General features: G+C 47.9%; 1 long non-coding RNA gene across 2 annotated transcripts; it reads left to right on the top strand.

Annotated features, from left to right (window-relative positions):
- The first annotated feature begins 22,918 nt into the window (after positions 1 to 22,918).
- Positions 22,919 to 26,400, top strand: LOC132655258 (uncharacterized). 2 transcript variants are annotated; one of them, XR_009593005.1, is made up of 3 exons: positions 22,919 to 23,046; positions 23,704 to 24,989; positions 25,119 to 26,400. It is a non-coding gene; the product is annotated as an uncharacterized LOC132655258 (long non-coding RNA). The 2 variants fall into 2 exon arrangements; XR_009593004.1 differs by lacking the exon at positions 22,919 to 23,046 and having other exon boundaries at positions 23,057 to 24,989.
- Positions 26,401 to 26,888: the final 488 nt, after the last annotated feature.

Here is a 26,888-nt window from a genome sequence, read left to right as displayed (position 1 = left end):
CGGCAGCCTGTTCTCAGAGAACTCCTGGCTGCCTTCCAGAGAGGTGGCTTCCCTGGCGCGCTCCTCTAGAAGGTCACTGTGCTAGGCAAAGGGACAGCCAAGCCCTAGCTCAAGGCAGTACTTACTGTCCCGACACCCTTGGAGAGCTCCCCATTAACTGTCACCTCCAAGAAGGAATCAATCCACTCTGTAATCATTCTCTTGAGGGGTCTGGGGTGTGATTGATGGGCCTGGTTGTTTTAGTATTAGCCGGTTAAGTTAAGTAAGTCAAATCAATAAACTTTATAGGTCTCTCCGGATTGCCCCAGAGGTGAGACCCTGTTGCATTCACCTCAATAGATTTAGACCTCTGCCTAAATAAAAAGCAGGAGTCACCTGGGGAAACACTTTGATTTCTCTTCGAGAGACTCTCTTAGTGCCCTTGAGCCTGTCATGACTTAAATCAATAACTTTAACGGCTTCCAAGAGATCCGTTGCTGTTGGAGTGTCTCCATGCTGCTGCCTGCTATCCCAGCCACAGGATGACTTTAGACACCGGACAGAGCACGGCAAAGAGGTGATAACCAAAACCCCTGGGCCATCTCTGGATGCCCCACTCCACGTAGACAGCTCAGGCCTTTGTCCCTGACAGAGCCCTTCTGTCCATCCGTCCTAGATCTCTTCCTGCCCAAGTCTTGCCATTCCCCGCCCTGCTCTGTATCCCTGGCTTTCAGGGCCTCAGCTAACCAGACTGGCTAGTGAGGTGTCTTCCCTGCCATTGTGAGAGCCTTTTAGCACGTCTGTGTCTGTAAGGCTGTCTAGGAGGCAGATTAAAATTGAAGCAGCCATGACAGAGCTCATAACCTATAGGTAGGGGGACTGCAGTGGTGAGAATTTCATGCCTTGAGGGGAGGAGGTCCAACAGGTCAGTTCACAAATCGATGCACTAGAGCCCACTCCCAGGTTGCTGAGCAACCTGTGATGTCATCATTGGTCACAGCGGCCCAGGATAAAAGGACCCCTGCCTGTTACTTCTCTCTTTTTTCCTCTCCCTCCCCTCTTACCCTCCCTGCTTATTCTCTTTCTCTCTGAGATGCCTCACCCATCCCCCTCTCTTTCTTCTCCTATGCTCTCCCACTGTCTCTATCCCTCTGTATCTATGTCTCTGTCTCCTCACTCCCCACCCCACCCCACCCCTGCACGTTAAATCTCTTCATTCCAGATCCGTTGTGAGTGGCATCTTTATTTATATTACTACACAACAGAGAGTCACCATCCGACCCTCCCAGGGCTGGTGGCATTAGAAATAAACCTTGCCCTGGCTGTCTGTCTGTCTGTCTGTCTTAGGGGCTCATCCTCGTTGACTTCACTCCATTCCTGCTCAGGCTGTACTGCCTCGACATACTAGCTAGTTTTATGTCAACTTGACACAGATGCAGTCATCTGAGAAGAGGAAACCTCGATGGAGTAACTGTCTCCGTTAGACTGGGCTGTGCGAGAGCCTGTGGGGCATTTCCTTAATTAGTGCTTGATGGGGGAGGGCCCAGCCCATGGTGGGTGGAGCCATCCCTGGGCCGGTGGTCCTGGATTCTATAAGAAAGCAGGCTGAGCAAGCCATGGGAGCAAGCCAGTAAACAGTACCCCTCCATGGCCTCTGCATCAGCTCCTGCCTCCTCGTTCCTGCCCTGCTTGAGTTCCTGTCCTGAATTCCTTCAATGATAAGCAGTGCTGTAGAAGCCACATAAACCATTTCCTCCCCAAGTTGTTTTGGTCACAATGTTTCATCACAGAAACCCTGAGACTCTTCACCTTCTTATTGTGTAAAGTGTGCCCAGTGCGGAGCCAGCAATGACATGCTCTGGCAAGGACCAGGAACCAGCAGAGGAGCAAAGCCAATGTCAGGCCTTTGGAAACAAGAGTCACCCATGTAGGCAGGGGACTGAAAAAACCCCTGGATGCTTTCATGCTCAAGTGAGTGTAAGCCCCAATCACTTCTTGACCACAAGCTCACACTTGTAAAACCGAGAATTCCACCGTCCCTGCAAAGCCCAAAGGACTCCCACACCAGGCCGTTGGGCAGTTGGGGCCGGCTTCCCAAACCATCTCTGCAGCAGGTTAAGTTTTAAATGAAGTGGCGGGGACCGTTTGCCAGCATGATATACACACACTAGCGGTCCAGGAGCTCCAGTTACTGGGGTCCCTGCCTGAGAGACTGAGGTAGGCTGGGGGTAGAGTACACCGGAGACATTGAACAGAGAGGCCCCTTAACTTCCCTTCCTCTTCAGGACAACTGTCAGCCATTGGAACAACAATGGCTGGGAGAGGACACAGCATGTTTTCTTTTCTTGTGCTCTATGTATATGTGTATATATGTATATATTCAAGCCAGTAAAAATGAATTAGTGTTAAAACACACACCAAAAAAATGGCAGGGATGGATTCCTGTGTTTCAATTACTTAAGTACTTTTCGAAACTGGAGCCCACCCACCTATTGGAATCCGCCCACCGTAATAACACTGCCAAAATTTCTATTCTTGAGTCTCTAAGTGAATGTGTGAGTGACTGTGTCAAAACTGATCTTAGCATATTGATGTTCCGTCAACAGTTTAGCGCGGCTAGCTGTATTCACTGAAATATCTCCACAGTCAGAAATTCGGGCTAATGTAACTTCCCCAGAACACTGTAAATTTCTATTGTCATGTGTAAACTTCTGAGATTCTCCCGCAGTAACGGAGAAAATGGCTGTGGCCGTAAACGCTGGTGTGATTGGACACGGCGTATTTGATTTTGTTGTTGCTGCTCTTTAAGGTTCCTTTATTATTTATTCTCTTTCTGTTTTGTGTTTGCTTGCAAATGCGTGCGCACCGTGGGAGTGCAGGACTCCATGGAGGCCATATCCCCTAAAAATGGAGTTGCAGGTGACTGCTGGGCGCCACGTGGGCTCCAGGAACCAAGCTCAGATCTCTGCGAGAGCAGTAAGCGCGGCTGAGCCTACTATCCAGCACTCTTGTCTTTTGCTGTTCTGTTTAAGACAAGATCTCAGGAGAACTCACTGGGAATTCAGCAGGTAGCCAAGGCTGGCCTTGAACTCTTGATTCTCCTGCCTCCTGAGTCTTGCACCGCCATGCCAAGTTGGGTATGTTGATTTGAACAGACATCCAGTTCCTGCTGAAAACACGGCGTTTCAGACGTCGCTTTTGAGTTCTGGCAATGGCCACACGGAACAACACAACTGAGGGCAACAGGGAACCCATTTCCCCACATACAATCACAGGCAAGCATTGTTCATTTGGAATCTGCTGAGTAAATGCTAGAGTCGGGGTTCCCCGGGGCTCGGAACTGAGGGGATCCATTTCATTAGCTTCTAACTCTGGAAACAAAGGCTGCGGTGAAACACTTGAATCGGGGGTTAATTCTCCAAATTAACCTCTGTGTAGAAAACACTGTTAGTTCACACCATTATTTAAATGGATTCATTCAAGACGCATAGAAGTACGCGTGCGTGTGCGCTGCTGAGGCTCAGCAGCAGCGGCGGCAATTACTTAGAACTTAGACCAGCGACAGATGTTTTCTGTTTTGTTTTACCAAGAAGGCATATTTTGATCAGAATTGGAAGCACATGGTGATAATAAAAAGCATATTGAGCCAGGCACAGTGGTGCAGACCAGTAATCCCAGGATTTAAAAGCCCAAGCAGAAAAACCGTGAGTTCAAGGCTGGCCTCTTCTACATAACAAGACTGAGGGAGGGGTGTGTGCTGAACTTAGTTGGATTATTGTTTTAAATTTTGGTGTAGACAACTCATCCCTCACCGCCTGTGCCTAAGACAAACGAATCCATTGTACCATGGTGCCTCAGAGAAGAGGGACAGGTGCTATAAGCTTACATGGGAACCAACCTTCAAGGGCCTTCAAAGGAAGCTAGGCACAGGCGTGCAAATACACAACTTTAACCCCAGCATCCAGAGGCTGATGCAGAAGGAACTCAAGTTAGAGAGCCACCCAGGGCTACCAAGTGAAATGCTGTTTCATACTCCCTAATTTTTTTTTTTAAATCAAGACCCTTTGAGCAGACACTTCGTGACCATTCACAAAGCAGAGGCCTGCATCCAGACGGCAGACAGACCTATTCATTTCACTTCCAATGTTGAAAAACGAAACTTAAAAAAAAAAAAAAGCCCTTCAGACCGGATCTGTCAAATGATACCTATAATCAGAACTGTGAAGATAGAAACAGATCGTAAGTTCAAGGTCATCCTTGGCTACATAGTAAGTTGGAGAGCTTCATGAGACAGGGGAAAGGAAGAAAGAAAGAAAGAAAAAAAGGAAGGAAGGAAGGAAAGAGGAAGGAAGGAAGAAGAAGGAAGGAAGGAAGGAAGGAAGGAAGGGAGGGAGGGAGGGAGGGAGGGAGGGAGGGAGGGAGGGAGGGAGGAAGGAAGGAAGGAAGGAAGGAAGGAAGGAAGGAAGGAAGGAAGGAAGGGAAAGAAGAAAGAGAGAGGGCATGCAGTGTCTTCCTGCAGGGTTTGAACCTCCACTTTCCCACAGTCTCCACTAGTCTTGTTCTCTCTCACCATGTCTAAATGCCCACTGAAGCTGCCTGCTTGGCTCGCATAGGTACCTGAGTTTGTAGCCCCTGCTTTATAACTGTTTCCTGGCCTGTCCGACAAAATGATTGCATGTTTCCCAGTCCTTTCACTTTTTAGGTATTTCTCTCTCCAGCTTTTCCTGGCCCCTCAACTCACTTCAGAAATCCTTTTCATCTCTCTTCACTCATGTTTAACTGGAGAGTTTTTTTCTCCCTTTCCATCTTATGGTTTCACCACCGCCACTAAGGGTCCCTCTGAGCAGGAGTCAGGCAGCCTCGCCTCTTTGAAGCGGCACCTTGGTCTTTGCCTCTTCTGTGACCCTCAGAGAGGTCAGGGAGGGGAGGGGAGAGCAGCATGCGTTCTGCCTCTGGGGTGCAGCAAAGGGTTCATTCTCCTAGTAGGTGGAGAAACAGAGGGCGAGCTCTCTCCCAAACTCTGCACACACCTGCTGGTTCACCGGTATGCTGCAGGCTTCACTTAAAAATGTACAAAACCCACTCCTGCCCCAAAATGCTCATTGGTTTGAACAATGGTCCTTAGCCAGAGGTACACGGTGGCCGAGTCAGACCAGCTCCAGAGGCAACTGTTACACACCCAGCAGATGGTACCTTGAATTCAGCCAACGTAATAGTTTTTACACCAAAGAAAATGGCGGGTGGCAGAAACAAAGGCTTTACATGGGGCAGGAGGAGGAGGCAGATTCCAACATGCTACTTTTGCCTTGGGCCCACTCAGCGTTGCCTTCTGCCATGGTGATGGGCAGAAACTATTGGTTTTGTTTGATCTCGTTCCATTGTGCCTGTGTGGGCCTAAGGTTTATTTTTAATTGCGTGCGCATGCATATCTATGTGTGGGAAGGTGCGCGTGCAAGTTTAGCTGCCCCTTAGAGCCCAGAGAGGGTCCTAGAGATACATTCAGTTGTGAGCTGTCCAACGCGGGTGCTGGAAACTAAACCCCAGGACCTCAGGAAGAGCAGCAGGTGCCCTTAAGCACTGAGCCATTTCTCCAACCCAATTCTGCTCCTTTTTTTGAAAAGAACTATATTGGAGGTTTTTAGACACACTATATGTCTTCATTTTAATGGTCCCAGATAGGTGTTTCAGTCAAGATATGTTGTAGCCAGGTTTTTCTCTCCTCTCAGAAGTAGTTATTAAATTAATGGCACATCTTAGAGTCTGGGAAATAAGGTCATAACTGTCAATATCAAAGTCGGTTATGGGACACAGGGCACCAGCCTCCGTGCCCAGCGTCGTGTGCCCCGGGGTCAAAATGTTCTGAAGGAGGCATTCTACTCCTCTTTTCATTTAGAAGGAAAGAGCGCAATAGCGCAGCATTTGGCATGCGGAGAGTGGGGGCTGGGGGGCCGGTGTGTTTGTAGTGCTAGGGAGCAAACGCTGGACCTCACACAGGCAAGGCAAGCACCGAGCTGCACCGCTGGCCCCTTCATCCTCATCCTTCAGTCAAAAGCAGGCTGAGCCACCGTCTGGGTTAGGGTTTAACCATCACAGAGGTTAACCCAAATTAAGTGAAAACGAGTGAACTGGAACCAGTCTCCGAACTGGAGCCAGGCCCAGCTGTGTGAAAGAGTAGAAAAAAACAAACGCTTGAGCTGGCGCTGGCACAGCACACACAGCGCATTCTCGCATCCTCTTCTGGACCGTCCTCCTGGTTCCACATGAGCGGTCTGCGCTTCACACTTTCTTTCTCTCTGGTCTCAGTTTCTCCCACCCGGTTTCTCGCCCGAGCGGTGTGTGGAGGTGAAGGAGGAGAAAGCCAGACAGCCTCTCTCTGCAAGGAAGAGCGGGGAGAGCATCTCCGGCCCAGGCAGCTGCCCCAGGGTTCCTCCCCAAGCCAGCAGCTCGGAAGAGAGCCCTTGCCAGCCAAACCTGGGAGAAGCCGTCCAGCTGAGGCCAAGCCGCACAGGATCCCAAGAGAGCAGCTGCCCAAACAGAAAGCAGGGTGGAGACCTCCTCATGCCAGCCCACCCGGCTAGCAGACACCCTGGCCTCTGCTGCCTTATCCCCTCGATTCATTGGCGCCAAGCCCACCCCCTGGCGTGTTTGGTAGCCTTCACCTCCCTCTCTTCTTCGGAGTGAAGGTTGGAGGGAGTCCTTTGCAATCGGAAGGCTAGCAGGCTAGTCCCACCCTCATCCTAGAGGCACTTCCTCTTCCTGGCTCTAGGGGGCGCCCCAGCCACGAAGACGCACTGTGGTTTCCAGCAATGTGCCTTGCTGAACTCACCACCGTGTGGGCCAAAAGGTGATCACGAAGATGTAAGCGACACAAGATACAGTGACACAAGCTTGCGTTCTCAGGACCCAGGTGGAGGCAAGAGGGTCAAGAGTTCAAAAATCATCTTCAGCTACGTAGGGATTTCAGGGCTAGCCTGGGCTACTTGAGAACCTGTCTCAGAAAAGAAAAATACAGTCACAAGATAATACAACGCCTTGGCCTTGCACTCCCAGAACCATGGTTCAAAATTAACCTCTTTTCATTATAAAGTAGCCTGCCTCCGGCATTTCATGATAGTGACGGTAATGGTGGGTTTTTTGCTACTGTTTATTAAACTGTGCCATTTCCGAGTTCAGCTTGTTGAGGGACGCCCATCCTAAGAGACTGCCGAGATCAGTCCATGCCCTGCTCTGACTTACCCTGTATGGTATGAAACTGCAGCTTTCAGGCCCTGGGTGATTTCAGCGTGCTCCATTTTGAGTGCAAGCTCTGAGACAGAAGGATGCTACATCTCATTTACACAAGTGGACAATCAGTCACCATCTGTCCAGCACAGACCATGGTACAGATGGAAACCCCCATTTGCACATGCTGGTCAAACCGAATTAGGAACACGTGGACACATGGGCAGATCCAAACCATGTCAGGAGATAAAAAAAACCCACAACAACCCAACAATCCGTGCACACACAACCCCCATCACGAACACCTCACGCTGGGACACGGCACCCACCCAGACCACCAGTTCTCAGAGCTGCAGCTCAACACGCTCCACCTATTGACGTGACCTGCTCTCAACAGCCGTTTGTCCTGACCTAGCTTTGTGCCTGGGGCAAGCTCTATGCCCATCCTTGCCCAACTCCAACAGCTCTGTCTCTAGGTTCACTAACGCCTTAACTACCTGCAGCGACTCTGCTTGTATCCGCTCTCCTTTCTAGCCTTCGGGAAAGCGTCTCTGAACCTGTAGCCCCTTTAACACGTCTGTTGTTATTCTGTAGCAAATATGTATACCCACATTATATACAATCAGGTCACACAGGTAAATGGTGTGACCTGAGATTAATACTGGTGCATGGGAGTGGAATAAAAAGGATCCTGCGACCACCGGTGGTCATATCAAGTGAAATCAAATAGTACGGTGGTCAGCGCAGGCTGCTGTAACAAAATAACATAGACAGGATGGCATCTAAACACTACAAATGTTTCTTGCTCTTCCGGTTGCCGGGAAGTCTAAGGTCAGTGTGCTAAGAGATTGGCTGTCTGGTGATAGCCCACATTCCAGCGCGTGAGGCATCTTCTGATGGTGTCCTCACCTAGAAAAAAAGGATAAGGCAGCTGTCCGGCCTCTTTTGTAAAAGTACCAACTCCTTTCACCAGGTTTCTGTCTGACCTGTGACCTGATTACATCCCAGCAGCCTCCACTCCTGATACCTACGGATAATCACAACAAAGGATTAGAGAGTGCACTGGGGAGGTGGATCAGTGGTCAAGAGCACTGACTGCTCTTCCAGAGGACCTGGTTCAATTCCCAGTACCCACGTGGCAGGTCACAACTGCCTGTAACTTCAGTTCCAGGGGATCCTTACACAGACATACATTCAGGCAAAACACCAATGCACATAAAATAATAATAAATAAGTTATTTAAAAAGAAAAAGAATTTGGTGCAGATAGACAATTCTAGCATTCAGGCCCTGGCCCTTGCTAAACTTGTAATCCATGGGCCTCAGCCTCCCAAGTGCTGAGATCTCCAGCGTGCACTTCACCAGACTTCTTTAATCATTTATCTATGGGATGTGCAGATCTAGTTTTTAAAGTTAAGGTGCCTTGAGGCTAGGGTAGCTCAGTGGTAGAGTGTGCAATTAGTGTGAATAAGCCCACAGTTAAATCTGCAGCACAATCAATTAGTCGATAAAATTAAATGAGGGCTCATTTCCTTGTCCTAGAGACAATTCATTGTATAAGGTTTTGAAGACATAAAGAAGATTAAGGCATAATGTGTAAATGAAGAAATGCCCAATAAAGAAAATAGAAGCTGCTAGTAATCTCAGATCCAAATTTAACCTCTCAGATTATTTTTAATGGGTTTCCTTCCATATCCTTATTTTACACATGCTTATACCTACGGTTGAATATTCTTTATATACCAAAAAATTTTGTACTGATTTCCAGTTGCCCTGACCTTTTCTTTTCTGTGTCACTGCTGTTCTAAAACATGTTTTTCAACTTGAACTCTGCTTTCTTTTCAGAGCAGACATCTTTAAAACTGTGCGCTCTGTGAAACAGGAGACCAAGGTAGAGGCAGTTCTCCGCTTTCACAGCAGGACGTCATGCATTCAGACTCTCTCCATGTCTTCCGCATCAATGTCAGGTCATCTTCAGACCACTGTGACAGGTCTTCTCACAGTTTTCTGGAGCATGTCACCTTCCCTCCCTGTCTAAACTATTTCAAAAGCAGCACTGCAGATTCACAAAATCTATTTGCTGTTTTTATTCTAAACCACAAGAAGAAGAGTTGATTTATCTAGAATAAACCAGCTCTTCTTTTCATTATAGCAGGAAATCAGAGAAGGGAATTTTCTCATAGACCACGTGACCTTTGCAACTTAACTCCTTGCAGTTCAGGTTGGTGGTGGTGTTGATGAAGGAAGAGAAGGTGGTAATGGGATGTGGGGTGGAGGAGGAGGTAGTGATGGTGGAGGAGGTAGTGGTGGTGGTGATGGAGAAGGTGTTCATGGTGGAGATGGAGGAAGAGGAGGTGGTGGTTACATTATTATGGTACATGATTCAAAACAAAAGATAAATTTTATTGATCTATACTTTTCCTTCTTAAAATAGAGCAAGTTTAATCTAGCTCCTGCTACTGGATATTTAGCATGGGGTTTTCCATGGAGCTTATTTTTTAAATGCTTGGAGAATATCTGGGAGAGAGAGAGAGAGAAAAAAAAAACACACCATCTTCAAGACCTGACACACTATTGTGACAGCTTTAGGAGCATGTCTCTGGCCTCCTAGAATAATTTCCATCTTCTCTCCCTGGAACAAGAACAGCCTCCCCTCCAGAACTGAGGCTGTCCTTTGACTGTGGCTGTGTCGAATTTCCTCCCTGAGGAGACTGAGATGACACCTACTCCTTCCTTATACGGTCCCAAAGACTCACCACAGTCTGAGTCCACCGAAGGTCAGTCTGGGAAAACAATGAGTTTATTGGGTTTGCTTACAGAGCCAAAGCGAGGGGTTGCCTGGTTACAGGAGCAGGGGTTCATGGAAGCTGTCCTGCAGAAAAGTCTTCCTGTAGCATGGCTTCCCCACAGATGCATGGATGGAGTCTCCTTCAGTCAGTCTTCCCCAGTCTTGTAGCATGTATGCAGCCCCAAGATTCAGAAGTCACTTGCCATTAGGGCAGAGCTGTATAGCAATGGCTGGGAGGCACAGAAGGGAGTCCCAGCACTCATCTATAGATGCAGTGACACTCTCTCCCTACCTCCTCTCTTCAGGAATTCAGCAGCTCTTTCAAGTAGGCACAGCTGACAAAGATGATGGCTGCCTTGTTTGGATGACTGCATTCTACAACAGTGACCAAGACCTTTACCCCAGGGAACTACTGAAGTTCGGGACAGAAAGTCCCATCTTATGCCAGCCTCTACTTGCCCCAGACAAGCCTCTACTTGCTCTGGCTGAGCTCCAGACAGCTAGGGGCTGCCAGAACAGGGACACAACCCAAAAGAGCAGTGGTTTCCAATTGGCAAGGAATTTGGCCAGCAAACAAAAGTGTGTGTGTGTGTGTGTGTGTGTCCGAGGTTCTGTAGGCCAGCACCCCACTCCTTTACCTCATATTGGATAAGTCAAGGTCTCAACCCTCCAGAGAGTTGCCAGCTGAAGATGGCAAGGACTGACCAAAAGTGAAAAATAAGAGCTGAGATCTCCAAAGACAATGCGGTGCCATCCAGGGTTAGAACAGCCCAAGAGGCAGATGCACGCTTGCCTGGGGACAATGAGAAACACTGATGCTTTGAGGTCTGAGGGACACAGAATACTCTCTCTTGAAGATTCTGCCCAGCTGCCTACTGCTTCCCGTACCTGTCCAGCTGGGGTTCCAGAAGTCTTCTAACTGAAATAGAAGGGGGAGTTTCTCTTGGCAATTCGGAAAGCTTCAAATGAAGGTGGCATCTAGGAATCACTGAAGAAGCTGTGTTCTGGCCGGTGTGTGCTAATGACGTCTAACAAGAGGTGCTCAAGAGGACAGGGAACGGGGAGCTGGGGAGGAGCTCCCTGCACATCTCCATGGTGCGAATACTTCCACAGTGGCCAATTTCAGGCGTGTTCTTTACCTTTCTTCCTCTTGTTCTCATTTGTCCTCTCTCGCTCCCTCTCCTGTTTCCTGCCTACTACGATGTGGGCTGTACTGCCCTGCCATACCTTTGCGCACCCTCCTCACCATGATGTACAGACCCTGGTATTGTTGGAAATAAAAGGGTGTCACGCTAAATCTGTTTATTATTAGCCCTGTATAGTCATCATGGCGGCATTAACTAACCTGCTGTATACTCAATAAGACACAGACACCTGTTAGAGTTTATCATTGCCTTACGATACCTTGGGCTGGGCAGATAATTCCACCTATGCCATCTCATATCTCCCAGCCCACATTCCTTTCCATCTGATTTAATCATTCCTATCTGGGCTGCCTCCTGTCCATAATCCCAAGATACTTGCTTGTATTTTTCATCTGGATCACTCCTTTCCACGCCATTCTTGGAGTCCTTCATCACCGCCCACATGGCTCTTTCTCCACCTAGCCCTCTCTTCCCATCTTCCTGTCTCCTTCTGATGATTCTCCTGTCCCCCGAAGCCCAGGAACCTTAGTCACACCTACCTCTTTCTGCCCTGCCCAAGTGTAGGCCTTTTAACCAACCAATCAGGAATAATTGGGGAACAATCCTTCTCAATACAGGGTTACAGGAGATAGTTCAATACTGTAACAATATCCATACCAGGGCGATAACCAGATCTCAAGACACTGAAATCATTATTTGAATACAGAGCACCAAACCAATCCTCAACACCCTTGGGAACCACAAGCCCAGATAGATCTTCCCTCCCTTAAGTTACTTTCACTCAGGTTTTGTTTTGTTTTGTTTTAGTATCAGCAGCTAAAGGTATGAATAATGCAGTGGTTAAGTAATTGGGGTGTGAGGAGTTTTAAGTGCTCATTACCTTTTTAATATAATGCAGTTAGTTGTAAATGTATATACTTTAATTTTTAATAATGGGTGTTTAAAAATTGGCTTACAAAACTCCTGTAAATGTAATCATCGGTTTTCAGAAGCTGGCGCAAGGCAACATTCTCTCTGCCTTTCACTGTCGGCCATACTTCTTGTCCCCACAGTGAGCCCCAGAGCAACTCTGAGGACAGTGAAAGAACCATCTTCAATATGTAGGGTTGGGTTTTTTTTTTGTTTTGTTTTGTATAATTTTGTTGGAGTTTGGTTGGTTTGATTTGGGTTCGTTTGGGAGGTTTTTGTTTTGTTTTGTTTGATTTTGAGTGTTTTGTTTTTGTTTTTTTGAGGAAGGATCTCTTTATGGAGTCTTGACTGGACTAGAACTGTGTAGACCAGGCTGGCCTCAAACTCATAGAGACCTGTCTACCTCTCTCTCTCTCTCTCTCTCTCCTTTTTTCTCTCACTCTCTCTCTCTCTATCTCTCTCTTTTTCTTTATAGCCTACATTGACCTGAAACTAATGGCAATGCCCTGACGCTGGCCTCCTGAGTCCTGGAACTAAAAGTGTGAGTTCATGGTACCACACCTAGTGGTGGGCCCATGTGGAATTTGAATGACATGCAGACATGTCATATCATTTCCCATTTCTCTGATGTGCCAACTTTAGGCCCTGTTTTCAACTTTGTCCTGACAGGGATGGAGGGATTGTTCGGTGATTAGGAGCACTTGCTGTTCCTACAAAGGACCCAAGTTTGGTTCCCAGGACCCATACAATGGTATGCAACTCTATGACAGTGCCAGGGAATCTGTCACCCTCTCCCGGCTTCTGCAGGCACCAGGCGTGCATGCAGTGCACATACATACATACATACATACATACATACATACATACATACATAGAGGCAGGCAGAACATTCATGAACATAGAATAATAAATCTTTTTTTTAAGCCACAAAAAATTTCTGTTCAGTTTGACAAAATAAAAACACATTTTGACTGTGCTGTGCCTTTAATCCCAGCACTTGGACGGCAGAGGCAGGCGGATCTCTGAGGCCAGCCTGGTCTACAAAGGTGAGTTCCAGGACAGCCAGGACTACACAGAGAACCCTGTCTCAAAAACAAAACAAAACAAACAAAAAACATTTCCTTTATACTTTCTGGGTATCCTATTTCTCATATCACCTTTCTCGTCCTCAGAAAGAAAGATCATTGTCCTGAACATGATCTCTACCATCCCCCCACATATTTCAGTATAGATATGTATTGTATATAATATGTATGTGATATGGCATATATATATATATATATATATATACACACAAACATACAGTTGGTCCTCTGTATGTGTGGGCTCTGTGCCCACAGATTCAAACAACTTCAGATTGAATTTTTTTTATCTGTTCTTAATATATATACTTATCTCTTATCATTATTCCCTATAGTATGCAGAACAACTACTTTCAGAGCATTTACTGCACATTAAGTATTACAAATAGCCCAGAGTTGGCTTAAAGCACACAAGGGGACTGTGTAGTTTACAGATAGATCCTATGACCTTTTACATAGGGGCCCACGGGTCTTTAAATTTGGAGATCTGGGTGTCCTCAAGGGATTTTGGCACAAATTAGCTACAGAGCTCAAGTGACAGCTGGATACACATGGAGTGTTGTTTCTGGTCCCTTTTAAAAGCTAGAAAAGCAAAGAACCCAGAATCCAGCTTGCTTGGAAAAAAATATATATATCTTTTAACACTAAAAAAAAAAAAAATTCTAGCTCTGTGGAAGGAACTCATAGAAAGGAGGCTTGGAGCTGAAACTGACTCCTCTGTTTCTAGCCTGAGGGTAATTTAGAGAGAGATGGGGCCTGGGTTTCCATTTCAGCACTGAGGTAAATGCTGATGGACAAAGAGGAAATTGTTTTTTAAGATTTCCAGACGACGGCCTGGGTTCTGTTTCCCTGTCCGTGGTGATGGTAGCTGACCACAGACATCACCGCCCACCCTCTGGTCTTCACAGTTGTTCTTTATAGCTGCCACAATGAAGACATCTAACTGCATTCTGGTTTTTGAGCCAGGATTTCAATATGTATCCCTGGCTGGCCTGAAACTCACTAGGCACATCCACATGCTCTTGAATTTGTGGGGATCCTCCTGCCTCAGCCTCCCAAGTGTTGGGATGATGAACATGTATCGCCATATCTAGCCTTCACTGAATTCCATCCAGGAGGTGAGAGTTTCCAGAGTATTTCTACTTTGCCCCTTTTTAAAAATGACAAATATTGACAAACATCAAGGCTGGAAGACGTTATTTACAAAGGTTGTTGTAAGCTAAACTCACAAGGTGGAGATTTGTGATTCCTTATTGAGTTTGATTATAAAAGTTTCTATCGAGCCCTGTCAAACTCATGAGCCAGGGAGAGACTTCAGATTTATAACTCAGCCCTAAACGGGCAACAACAGATATAAAATCTGGAATTTAATATCAGCTTTGAAAATGTTAAATGGAGAGTTCGAGCCGTTCTCACTTTATGAACTGGCACACGGTGGAGTGAAAGGGCTCTATTGATTCCTGGCAGAAGAGGCTGTCTCGGAAATGGATTGCAGTCTTTTCATATCCCATTTCATTGGAAAGGTGCATTTCAAGGGATGTCCTCTTCATTTCCATTTAGTGGCTTGGACTTAATTGGAGGAGAATGCAAACAGCTTTGGGGGGGGGACCCCTCCACTGCTGGGGTGGGCAGAACTAAAGAAAAGTTGCTAAAGCTTGAAAAGCTCATGTGGTCTGGTGTGTTTGGTTCCAGTGCAGGGCTGGAGAGATGGCTCAGCAGTTAGCCATCACTGAGTCACTAACAGCTATCTGCAACTCCAGTTCTCAGGATCTGACCCCTCTTTTGGTTTCTGTTGGCACCTACATGTAGGTGCACATAGAAAATTTAAACACACATAACACATTATATATGTGTATGCATTCATATATATTACACATAACACACACACACACATACACACACACATATATATATATAATCTTTGTTTAAGAATTTTAATTCCAGTGCAAAACCAACTGTGAGCTCTTTCCTTGGGCTCTGCACTGAAGGCCCAGGATGGGCATCCTTGGTGCCACGCCTTGGTTTGTTTTGTTTTGTTTTTTTCAAGAACTGCCCCTGTCTGGTCTGGAGAAGCCTCCCTTGGACCCTGCTTGCCTTTTTAGGAGTTCAGGGCCTTCTGGTCAGGCCTCAGTCAGGCCTGAGCCATGGGGCAGCAAAGAGCAGTCTGAGAACGCAGTAATGCAGAGATCCGCTTTGGCACACACTGACCCTGTTATGAGGCAGGTAACGAAGGGAGCTTTTGTGCTTAGGATGCCAGTCTGTTGATATCTCCAGAACCCTATGCTGTGAAGAGACACCGTGACCACTGCAGCTCTTATGTAAGAAAACATTTAACTGGGGCTGGCTTACAGATTCAGAGGTTTAGTCCATCATCATCATGACGGGAAACATGGTGGCACGCAGGCAGACATGGTGCTGGAGAAGGAGCCGAGAGTTCTACTGGATCCCCAGGCAGCAGGAAAATAGATCAAATTACTGGGCCTGGCTTGAGTTTCTGAAACTTCAAAGCCCACCCCCAGTGATGCACTTCCTCCAATAAAGCCACACCCACTCCAACGAGGTTACACCTCCCGAGCCTTTCATTCACTGCCGCTCCCTTAGAGCCTATTGAGGCCATTTTCAGTCATACCACCACACCCTCAAACTATTGAAAAGCCCAGGGCAAGATCTTAGTGTGCCCCTCCCCCGCCTTGGAGATTAACAGTTGTTCTCTCTTCCAGATATCTTCCCGCTAAATTCCCTAGGCTTTCTGTTACAAATCAAGCATCTAAAAATGACACAAATAGAAGATCTAACAGAGGTGAAATGTCTAGAACGGGTCTATTAGATCTTAAAGGCCATGTCATTCTGGAGGCTCTAGAGCGAACCGTCACATTGCCTTTTCTATCTTCTACAGTGGCTCTGAACCGTCCTAATGCTGTGGCCCTTTAATACAGTTCCTCATGTTGTGGTGACCCCCAAACCATAAAATTATTTTCATTTCTATTTCATAACTATAATTTTGGTACTGTTCTATGAGCTGTAATGTAAATACCTGTGTTTTCTGATGGTCTTAGGTGACCTCTGTGAAAGAGGCGTTGGTCATGACCTACAGGTTGGAAATCGCTATTCTAGAGCCCTGCTGGATTTCCTAGATCTGGGCTCCTTCCCTTCCACGCCACAGTGTGTCAGTCAGCCCCAGCATCTGTCATCACATCAGCTCTCTGTTCCAACTCTCCTGCCTTGCTCTAACGACCCAAGAGCCTGCACTCAAACCCAAAACGCAAAGTAACCTCCATGTGTCAAGATCCCTAATAATCACATAAATGTGGTCCCTTTTCCCACGCAAGTCAACACAGTCAGGTTCTGGGGCCCAAGATGTGCACACACTGAGGGGAGCATTATCTAGATGCTCACAGCTCTTCACTATTAAACTAAGGCCTTCCATTTGGGAGGCATTCCTTTGGGTCCTATATGTCCCATATTTAAGTTGTTTGTTTGTTTGTTTGTTTGTTTGTTTTTACATGCTTGGGGCTGAAGTTGTAGCTCAGGGGTAGAGCATCATTTGTCTAACATGCGTGAGTCCATGACTTCGATCCCCAGAATCAGGGAGTAGGAGATGGGGAACAAGTGCTCCTGGTGAAGCTAATGCCAAGAGAGTATTTGAGAGTCTTAGCTCACTCATGGGCTCCATTATCTTTGATTCTTCTGACATGAGGCTGAGTTAAGCTGACTGGGGAAGGCCCTTATGCGTGCAGTGCCCTGCTCTAGCCCAACAAACCATGAGAGAGTGAGAAAAAAAATGCAGTGGTAAGATTATATTAAAGCCACTTATGGTAGTGCAGGCCTGTAATGCCTGGAAGGGTAAGGCAGGAAGAATGTGAGTTCAAGGTCAGTGGTGCTACATCTAGAGACCCTGACTCTAAAAGTGAGAGAGAGAAAAGAGGAAAAGAAAGAGAAAGAGAGGCAGGCTGGTGTCATCGCTCACCTGATGGGGTGCTTGCCTGACATGCATGCAGCCTTGGGTTAGATCCCAGCACGGTATAAATTTGGTGTGGTGACACACACCTATGATCACAGCACTCAGGAGATGGAGGAGAAGGACCAGTAGTTCAAGGTCACCGTCAGCTACTGAGTGAGTTACAGGACAGCCTGAGATACATGAGACCCTATCACTTAACTGATCAAAACAGAGATGCTTAGAGTCGCTTTAGAGAGAGGCCACAGAATCTTCCGAGTCTCTAGACTGCAAGCCCTTAAGCAGGGGGAAGGAGGCCTGGCACGAAAGCCTAGAATGAGGAGCACAAGGCTTAGAGACCCCCAAGCCAGATGTCTGTTTGCTCCTCCAGGCAGGACCTTTCCACTCCTCTACCCTGGCTAAAATGGTAGCAGCCGGCATCTGCTGACTATGCTAGCTGAGCCCTCTGGCTCTAGCTTGCGTGCAGCCAAGCGTGGTCAGAGGACAACAGCTGAGCAAAGGTGCTTCTTCCTCAGGTCCCCTCCCTGCTAAACTATGCTTTGTCAGAGCCACCAGAGAAGAAGTAGCTCCTGTGTAAATGCACTGCTAAATTTACACCGTGGCTGTAGCTGTCCCCAAGTTCTGGCAACTGTTTCCTCCTTTTGCTCTTGATAGAGTAATGCCCCCGCAGCTGCTGAGCCAGGGCTGCTAGGTTAGGGCTGTTTCAGTATCCCTTGTGGATTTGGAAATACATTTGGAAAGAATCCTTATGCTCTCTCCAATTGCTTTTCCAGGTTGAGTGCCATTTACTTCCTTCTTGGGCCTGTCACCCTCTGTGGGAAAGGGGACAGATCAGACCCAAGAGTTCAAGTGTGTTCTCTCTCTCTCTCATGTATGTATGGGAGCAGAGGGGATGATATGCCACACGAGTCATCCAGTTCCCCGTGGAGGCCAGAGGCATCTGATCTCCTTCCTGGTGCTGGTGATATAGGCAGTTGTAAGTCCTTCAGATGTGGATGCTGGGAACCAAACTCGGGTCCTCCGGAAGAGCAGCAAGTGCTCCTAACTGCTGACCCATCTCCCCAGCCCCTGCTTTTCTCTTCAAAGCCAGCGCTTCCTGCACTGATTCCAGGAGCCCTGAACACCAGCAGCACCTCCTCTCACACATTCCAGTTCCACCACAGAAAGGCTCCACTGCAGCTGAAGCCAGCTCTGCCGGCTTGCATCTGACAGTGAGGTAATCAGGCAGCTTTTTTGTTTGCCTTTTGCTCAGAGCTTGTTACTATGAATCATCATCTCGGTATCCAGTCGCATCTGGAGCATCAGGAAACAGTGTCTGGGCTTTCCGGGTTGCGGACAGTCCGGGGAACCAGAGGATGACCAGATGCCTCAAGGTAAATGCCACAGGTAAATTCCACCATGCACAGCCCCCTGGTGGCCAGGCCCTCTGGCACCACCTCAGCGCACACAAGCTCTCAGACTTCTTTAGCTCTTGATGTCCTCCAATGGGCTAACATTTATGGTCCTCCATAGCCTATTATCAGCTAACACCTTGCAGGGATTATAACGGCTGGCTCAGAGCGTAGACGCGGGGCCAGCTCAATATCTGGCGAAGAAGGGTGGAGGAGGAGAGGGGATGGGCGGATCTGAGAAAGAGGCAGATAAAGGCCCATCTGGCTTTACCTGCTTTACATGTAGTAACTGTCTCCTGGGATCTTGCTTGTTCTTGTTTTCTCGATGGATCCGGGTTCTCATGTTGGCTCTGCTGCTAACTGCCCGTCTACGTGAGCCTTGACGCCTGGTGTTTGTTTCTTCTGAAGAAGAAGGAATGCTGACAATCAGAGTCTATTCTAGATGTTCTTATGTTGCTTTTAAAAATACCGATGGCATTTAGCTCTGTGGAATTACAATTCAGTCTGACAAGAGCTCTTTAGACTTCAGCTTTACAGCACAAGAGATTAAATGAACTCGGACTCGGGACCCAGCTCCGCTCTCCCTGTTTGACCTTGCAAAATTATTCAGCCTCTCTGAATTTAAATTTCCTTGTCTGTAAAGCAAGCATTATGTCATTTACCTTGCATTGTGAGGAATATGACACAATGTAAAAGTAAGTACCCCAGCCATAAACCAGCGTTTATGCCGCCCAGTCCCTGCATAGGGTTACCTCTGAGAAAAACATTTCTAAAAATCAAGCATAACTCGCAATGTCTTCTACTCAAAAGTCATAAAGAAAATCCAACCTGTTTGGGTTTTTTATTTATTTCTTGTATGGTTGTTTGTTTGTTTGTATATAGGTTCTCATTCTATAGGGGCCTCAAATCTGAGGTGGTCCCAAGTCCTGGGATTAGAGGTGTAAGCTAACATGCCTGGCAATCCTTGTATTTTATTAAGTGTGTGTGTGTATAAGTGTGCACACACAGTGTGTCTACAGTCATGCTCACCGGTTCCTGTGCTTGTGAAGGCCAGAAGTCATCAGCAGGTATTTTCCTCCATTGTTCTTCCTCTTAGTTATTTTTAATTAAAAAATTTTTTTCTACAATATATTTTGACCATGTTTTCCTCTCCCCCAACTTCTCCCAGAGCCTCCTCGCCTTCCAACCCATTCAACTTTATGGTCTCATTCTCCTTGAGAGAGAGAGAGAGAGCTGGGAGGAGCTGGGAAGAGAGGAGGGAGGGAAAACTGCAGTCAGGATGTAATAAACAAACAAACAAATGAATGAATAGATAAACAATGCCCACAGCCACACAGCAGTGCGTGGGCGCCACTATCATGAGCAAGCGCGTGGAGGAGAGATGGGAAAGAAAGAGAAACAAAACGATGTGTGCACTAGGAAGAGAGGAAGAACTGAAAATTCGAGGGTGCTGAGGAACAGCCTGATGCGAGTAGCCTGCTCTGCCACCCGAGGCCATGGTGAGGCCCCAGCCAGGGCTGCTGCTGAGAGCCATGTCTGGGTTTATGGCCCTGTAGCAGCAGGGGGCTGTGATGTCCATGGCCCATGCTCCCACCAGAGGCCATGCAGACATCCCTGCTCTGGGCTGCCACCTGGGGCTGCATAGAACTGGCCCCACCCCTCACCACCTACAGCCCTTGGGAGAGCTGGCCCTTGCCCTCAGCCTGGGCAGTGTGGTGCAGGAGAGCTGCTCCCGCCCCGTGGCATGAGGGCAGAAGAGCTGGCCCTGATGGCTTGGGCTGAATAACTCCGCTTCCACCCAGGCCCAGATCCAGGGCTTTGAGCCGGCCCACGCCAACATCTACTCCACAAACTGCTAGAGCACGTGACAGGGCCAGTCCTGCAGAACTGACGCTGCAGGATCTCCATGACATACGGCAACAACAGGCTATCTGAAAGGAATCCTGGGGAGGACTCAGCATGCACATCAGTCCCGTTGTGTCTGGAAGACACTATTTCCTTGGAGTCATTGATCACCCCTTTGACTCTTACAGTCTTTCTTCTTCCTTCCTCTTAGTTTTTGAGGCAAGGGCCCTCACAGAACCTGGAGCTTACTAACTCAGCTAGACTCAAGAGCCACCTGTTGAAGCTAGAGAGATGGCTCAGTGGTTAAGAGCACTGGCTGCTTTTCCAAAGGGCCCAGGTTCAACTTCCAGGACCCACAAGGTAGCTCACCACTGTCTGTAACTCCAGCTCCAGGAATTCCAGCACCTCCACACAGATGCACTTTCAGGCAAAACATCAGTGCACATAAAATAGAATTATTTAAAAGAAAAGAAAAGAAATGCTCCTGTCTCTGCCTCTCCAGACCCGGGATTATTGCTTACACAGCAAGCACTTTATTTCCCAGCCCCCAACAATATAGCTTCTAACACATAACATTTATCAAATATCATTTCTTCTTTTATCCAGTTCCCTTGGCCCCACCCACCAACTACTCTGGTACAAACCCCGTGAGATTTTACATGCTAGACTTGCCAGATTTAGAAAAATAAAAATAAAAATAAAACAGGCAGTATAAAAGAATAAGTAAATTTGAATTCCAGATATATAACATTTTCTAGTATAAATATATCCTGTATAATATTTGGATCATACTTATTTTAAAAAAATCCTTGCACTGACAAGTTACTTGTGTCCTACAGGAGTTATGCGCTGTCTAAAGGGAAATGCAGATTTAACCAGTGCCCTGCACTTCACCTGACTCCCAACCCACAGGTCTTCAGCTTTTCACTCCCGTATCTGTTTACGTAGGTCAACTCCAAGGAAGTTCATCTCCCATCGTTACCTTTTCACGGTACCTTGCTCCCTACCAGCATTGTCCACAACAAGGGAGGACTCTGCAGCTGCCCAGGCATGATCCTCCTCACACCCTGCCCTCTCTATATCCTTTCGGCAGCTCCTTCATTTTTAGCTTCGTGTGTGTGTGTGTGTGTGTGTGTGTGTGTGTGTGTGTGTGTGTGTGTTTGTGTGTGTTCACATGTGCCATAATGCACATGCAGAGGTCAGGGGACAGCCTTCCCTTGCTGGTCTTCATCTTCCCTCCTCCTCTGAGGCAGACTCTCTCGGCAGCTGCATATGCCAGGCTAACTGGCTGGACATCTTTGGGAGTGTCTCCTGTCTCTGCCTTCCATCCCATGCAGGGACCCCGCTGTGATGACAGACACTTGAGCTGCTACAGCCAGCTTTTTACATGGGTTCTGGGGGTGGAAAGCTCAGGTTATCAGACTTGCCCCCTAAGGACTTTTACCCACTGGGCTTTCTCCCAAGCCCCCAAGATTCTCTGTTTTTAAAAGCATAGGACCAGAGTTGGCGAGAAAGAGCACAAAACTAAATAGGGCACCTAGGACGTGACTGGTGCAGAGCCAATGAGGAACGCCCACCTTCCGGCCTGTTCCCTCATTATTACTATTACATAGGGATACTCTCCTGTCATCCCAGCGGTCGCCATCCCCAGGACTGACTTTCTACGCTGCACCAGGAAGCCCAAAAGCTTTAAGGAGCTGTTGCCCGTTGTTTCCACGCGAGGCACTGCTCTAGAGCGCCCTAGGCCTTCCAGATCCACACAAGCACAGAACCCCACGCATTCTGGGAAAGTCCCAGCTGCTGCGCTGGGAAACCGGAGCTAGTCCCAGCCCGACTCTCTCCCAAGTCATAGGACAGGCCAACCCTCCAACCCAGGAGGGATTTACAATTTCCAGGTCCCCCGCTCCGCATCAGCCCAGGGTCCCTGTGGGAGCAGCGGCTCTGGTTCCCTTGGAAGCTGTTGTGGCTCCGTCTGGATGGATATTCCTCTTGATGCACAGCTATTCCTCCATCTCCGGGGCCACCCGAGGGAGTTAAATCCCCACTGTGAAAACAAAGCCCGCTGAACTGAAAGAGATGCGGAGAACGAGCGCCCACAAGAGCCTTGCCTCATTCCCAAAGGGGTGCCAGGCCCATTAAAGCTTTACACAGCCGGCTGCTCACCTGGTCTTCATCTTCTGCTTCACTCGGCGGCGAACTAAACAGTGTCCTGGAGAGAAGGGCCCTGGGTAAAACTGAACATTTCCCCCTCAGTCCCCTTTGAAGCATATCCCCCAGGCTGCCTCAAAGAAAGAGGTCGCCTCGAGTCTTCCTTTCTTCCTTTCTTTCTTTTAAAGAATAAGAATATAATCTAGGACTTTGACATTTCTGCTTATAGCAAACAATCAAGGGGCTTCTCCACCGCTCTTTCTTCCTGTATCATAGCCATCCCCCCCCCAAAAAAAAAAAAAACCCACAGAGAAGAGAGGAAGGAGAGCAGCAAGGGACACTTCCTAATTTCAATTCACTCTAATGAACACTGGCTGCGGAGGAGCAGCTCACCTGGGGGGGGGGGGGGTTGCAAAACTAGGGTAAAGCCGACCTTTGTTCTCTGGGGCCCTCGGCTGTGGGAGACTCAGACTTCGTGCAGGAAAGCAGGCCAGCTTGGGTGTTGGGCCGTAGCGAGTACCTGTCAAGACTGGATTTGAGACCTCAGAGACAACAGTCGCACTAAGCTATCTGCTGCTCAGGTTGTCGTGTGTGTGTGTGTGGGGGGGGTTCTTTGTTGCCTCGTCTGTGTCTCTTCCTTTCCTTTTTCTGTTCTTTCGCGGCCAAACCCCTCCCCTCCCCCGCTGGGGGCGACCGAGCTGAAACAACCCCGTGGACCTGTCAAGGGCCCCGCCCACTCTGACTCTTGAAGAAGGGGGTCTAGCTTTTTCTGTCGAGCCTCCTGTCTGTAAAAGGTGCGGCGTGGCTTCCAGGACTGGTCTCTGGAAAAAGAGACCCAGCTTCCACTTTCACGGAGCTTGTAAAAGCAGGGGTTGTATAGAGAGCTTCAATTGGGGGCCTAGGGACATTAGCCCAGCGGCAGAGCGCCCGCCGGAAAGGCATGCGGCCCTGGGTTCGATCCCCAATGAGGCAAAACAGAATAATAATGAGAAATAGGAAGTGTGGAGTGGGGTTAACAGATCCGGCTTGTCTTACTGGCCTTGAGACCTTGGGCCAATCAAGTTGTTTTCGACTCAGTTTGCTGATGTGTAAAATAGGGGCGGTAGGCCCCACCTCGGAGGCTGGTTGTGAGGTAAAAATGAGATGCGCAGAAGGGCCCCTGCGTGAGTCAGCATTCACTAGTGGCTGAGTGGGATGTTAGCACCTAATGGTAACACCCTGTGCTTCGCTGTTTTCAGATTGTTTCACATACATCTGTCTCACTCCGCTCACAGCGTCACGAACCTCTTGGGGACACAACAGCCTAGCACATCGTAAGGATTCGATGGATGGCTTGGTTTGGGTTGCAGGAGACTGGGGAAATTTTCTGCAAAGACACTGAGGTTTCCATCTGGGGCGGGAGCAAAGAGAGTGTGAGAATTTCCGTGGCTGAAATGTCAAATGTGTGTGTTTCCTCAGCAGACAGGGCAGGGGGAGAGAGATAAAGTGCATTCCAATTGGGCTATGCCGGCCTCCTGTGACAGCCCGCCTGTGGAGCAGAGGAGAACACAGCTGAGTAAACCTGGGTGAGGAGGAATGAATGCAGCAGGAGGATGCTCAGGAGGAGAGGGGGCCAGTGGGAAGCTGGCACTGAAACCTCACGGCTGCACAGGTTGAGGCTCTGGAAATGCCAGAATGTGGCTGCATCTGGAAAAACAACCGAATGGCAAACCACCACCACCATGAGTAAGGAAGGTCGTGATGAACAAACCCGTGATTGAGCCCAACAATGCTTTTCTCCCCACCCCCTTGAAGACACCACAGGGCTGTAGCCGCAGGAGAGAAACCTGCTGAGATCGGAAAACAGTTCTTTTACCTAGTTTTTACTTTTGTGTTACTTCTTTTAGTGTGTGTGTGTGTGTGTGTGTGTGTGTGTGTGCGCGCGCGCGCGCGCGCGCATGGGTGTACAAGCACACTGTACAGCACAGGTGTTAGAGGTCAGAGGACAACCTTCAGGAGTCAGTGGGTCCTGACAGGCTTGGTGACACCTTTCCCTCATGAACCATCTCACCAGCCCAGAAAATGCCTCTTTTATGAGAGATGCTTGCAAGGCCTGCCATCTAGAGACAGCTGAAAACTATTTTCCAGGCGTGGGTGGAGCTCTTAAGATTAAGAACACTACCATATATAAACAGGCTCGGGCGTGCATGCCTGTCGGTTCAGCACTTAAGGAGGCCGAGGCAGGAGGATTTCCAATTCAGCCTTTAAGTGTGGTGGCTCATCCCTTTAATCCTAGCACTCTGGCGGTAGAGGAAGGGAGGCAGACGGGACAGACAGACACGCAGACCCACAGAGATCTATTGTGTAATATGTAACTCCGGCCAGTTCCGTTAATTTTTATCAGCAAAGAAAACAAAAGTGCAGAGAAACGACCTAAGATCATGCAGCTGAGGAAGAGACGAGAAATGTTATCTCAGCCTCTCTCTCAAATCCTTGGCTCAGTCTCGAGGCAAATCTATCAACGAGGCCATCTCTGTTTCAAGAGGTCAGTTTCCGTCAATCCAGAATGACTTCCAACCCCAGTGGCATGGTTAATCTCTTTTTCTCCTCTCTGAGTCTGTGTCTTTCAGAACTGGGTGAACCTTAGCAATGAGCTAATGTCTTCCCTTCACAGGAGCCTCTATTGAGCATAGCTCTCATTACCATCATCATTTCGTTACTATCATGATCAATAGCATCATTTGGTCACCCACTCAGCGACACCGGAGCAGTGATGCTTTCTCTGACTGCTAAGCTCCTCCTCAGTACTGGACACAGAGCAGGCCAGCTGCTCTGCCCCCGTCAGACACCAGTCTCCTGCAAGCTGCCAAGAGCCAGGCACAGGAAGAAAATAAGCAAGTTGGTGTTGGCCTGGAGCTGAGTCATAAAGACTCCTGGGAGTCTGCAGGAAGGTGACTGGCTTACTGTTTGTGAGCAAACAGCTCTCAGCTCTTGGAGGCAGAAGGAAAATCACTTCCTGCCCTTCCGGCTGGCAGAGTACCAGCAGGGCAGGTGATCTTCTGCGCCTGGGGGTGAGCCTCAGCCTGGCATTGCTGTTTTGTTTTGTTTTTTTTTAACTGCCCTTCCTTGCCAATCAACTGGTTTATATCTTTTAATTGTTTTTAAATTGTGTGCTCTGTGCCAGGGGTGATTTTCACACTGCCCTCAGTGTTAAAACCTATGATGCTCTATGAAATGCTACGTAGGGAGCTGTGTTTGCCTCCCCGGAGGATGTGGGTGGAGCTCAGCAGGTGGGGATAATCTGGCTGCCTCCTGTGTTCCCCCTCAACACAGCTCTGGCCTTCTGACCACCAGTGTGAATCAGAAATTTGGAAGGCAAAGAAGCCAGAGTCCTGGGGAAATAAGTCAGTTTTGTCACTGCCCTGGCCAGCCAAAAAAAAAAAAGAGCTAGCTTAAGAAAGATGGAAGAGCTGGGGCACCTGGAGGGTTTCTGTTCTTCGTGAAGATTTAGAGAACGTGCTCCTTAGTGAGAAGGAGAAAAGTACCATTAGTAAGAAAAATCTAGAATGCCAAAGGCTAAAGGCCATCCAGCAGTTGCTAGTGTATTCAACATCAGTGAGGAAGGTCACAAACACCCAGAAGGACCTGTGGCCTAACGAAGAAATGTCCCGATGTGTTCAAACATTTGTTCCCCAGTTGGTGGCTCAGTTTCGGAAGGTTGTAGAATCTTTTACAGTGGAGCCTACCTGGAGGAAGTGGGCCACCAAGAGTAGGCCCTGTGAGTTTTAGGACCTAACCACACTTGTCTGCTCTCTGCCTCCTGTTTCAACAAGCTAGGAGGGGAAGGGTCCCAGCTGTACCCTCCTGCCACCTTGGGGCTGCCTGTATCATATCTTCCTCTCCCTGGTAGATTGTACTCCCAGACTCTGAGCTAAAATAAACCCACTGTTCTTTAATTTGCCTTTGTTGGGTATTTTGTCACAAGACAAGTAACCAATACAGAGAGAATTTGTCCCAGCTTTTTTTTTTTTTTTTTAATGAGGCCAGTGTTATTTTGATTCCAAAGCCAGACAAGGGTATCACAAGATTAATTACAGGCCAGTATCCTTTTGGAATATACATGCAAAAACCCTCAACAAAACACTAGCAAATCAAATTCAATAACACATTAAAAGGGTTATTCACCGTGACCAAGTGAAGCTGAATGCAAGGGTGCCTCAACATTAATAAGCCAACTGTTGTGATACAACATATTAGCGAAAGGAAAAATAAAGGGCATATTGCCACCACAATAGATGGAGAAAATAATTAGACAAAATTCAACTTCTTTTCAAGAGAAAAGTTCAACAAATTACATGCAGGTGGAATGTGCCTCATCCCAGAAAGGCCATAGATGATAAATCCACAGTTGTATTTTGCTCTATGGTAAACCTTTCTTTTCTTT

This window comes from Meriones unguiculatus, chromosome 7, assembly GCF_030254825.1.
Source record: "Meriones unguiculatus strain TT.TT164.6M chromosome 7, Bangor_MerUng_6.1, whole genome shotgun sequence".
Lineage (NCBI taxonomy): Eukaryota > Metazoa > Chordata > Mammalia > Rodentia > Muridae > Meriones > Meriones unguiculatus.
This window is presented reverse-complemented; position numbering and strand designations above follow the sequence as displayed.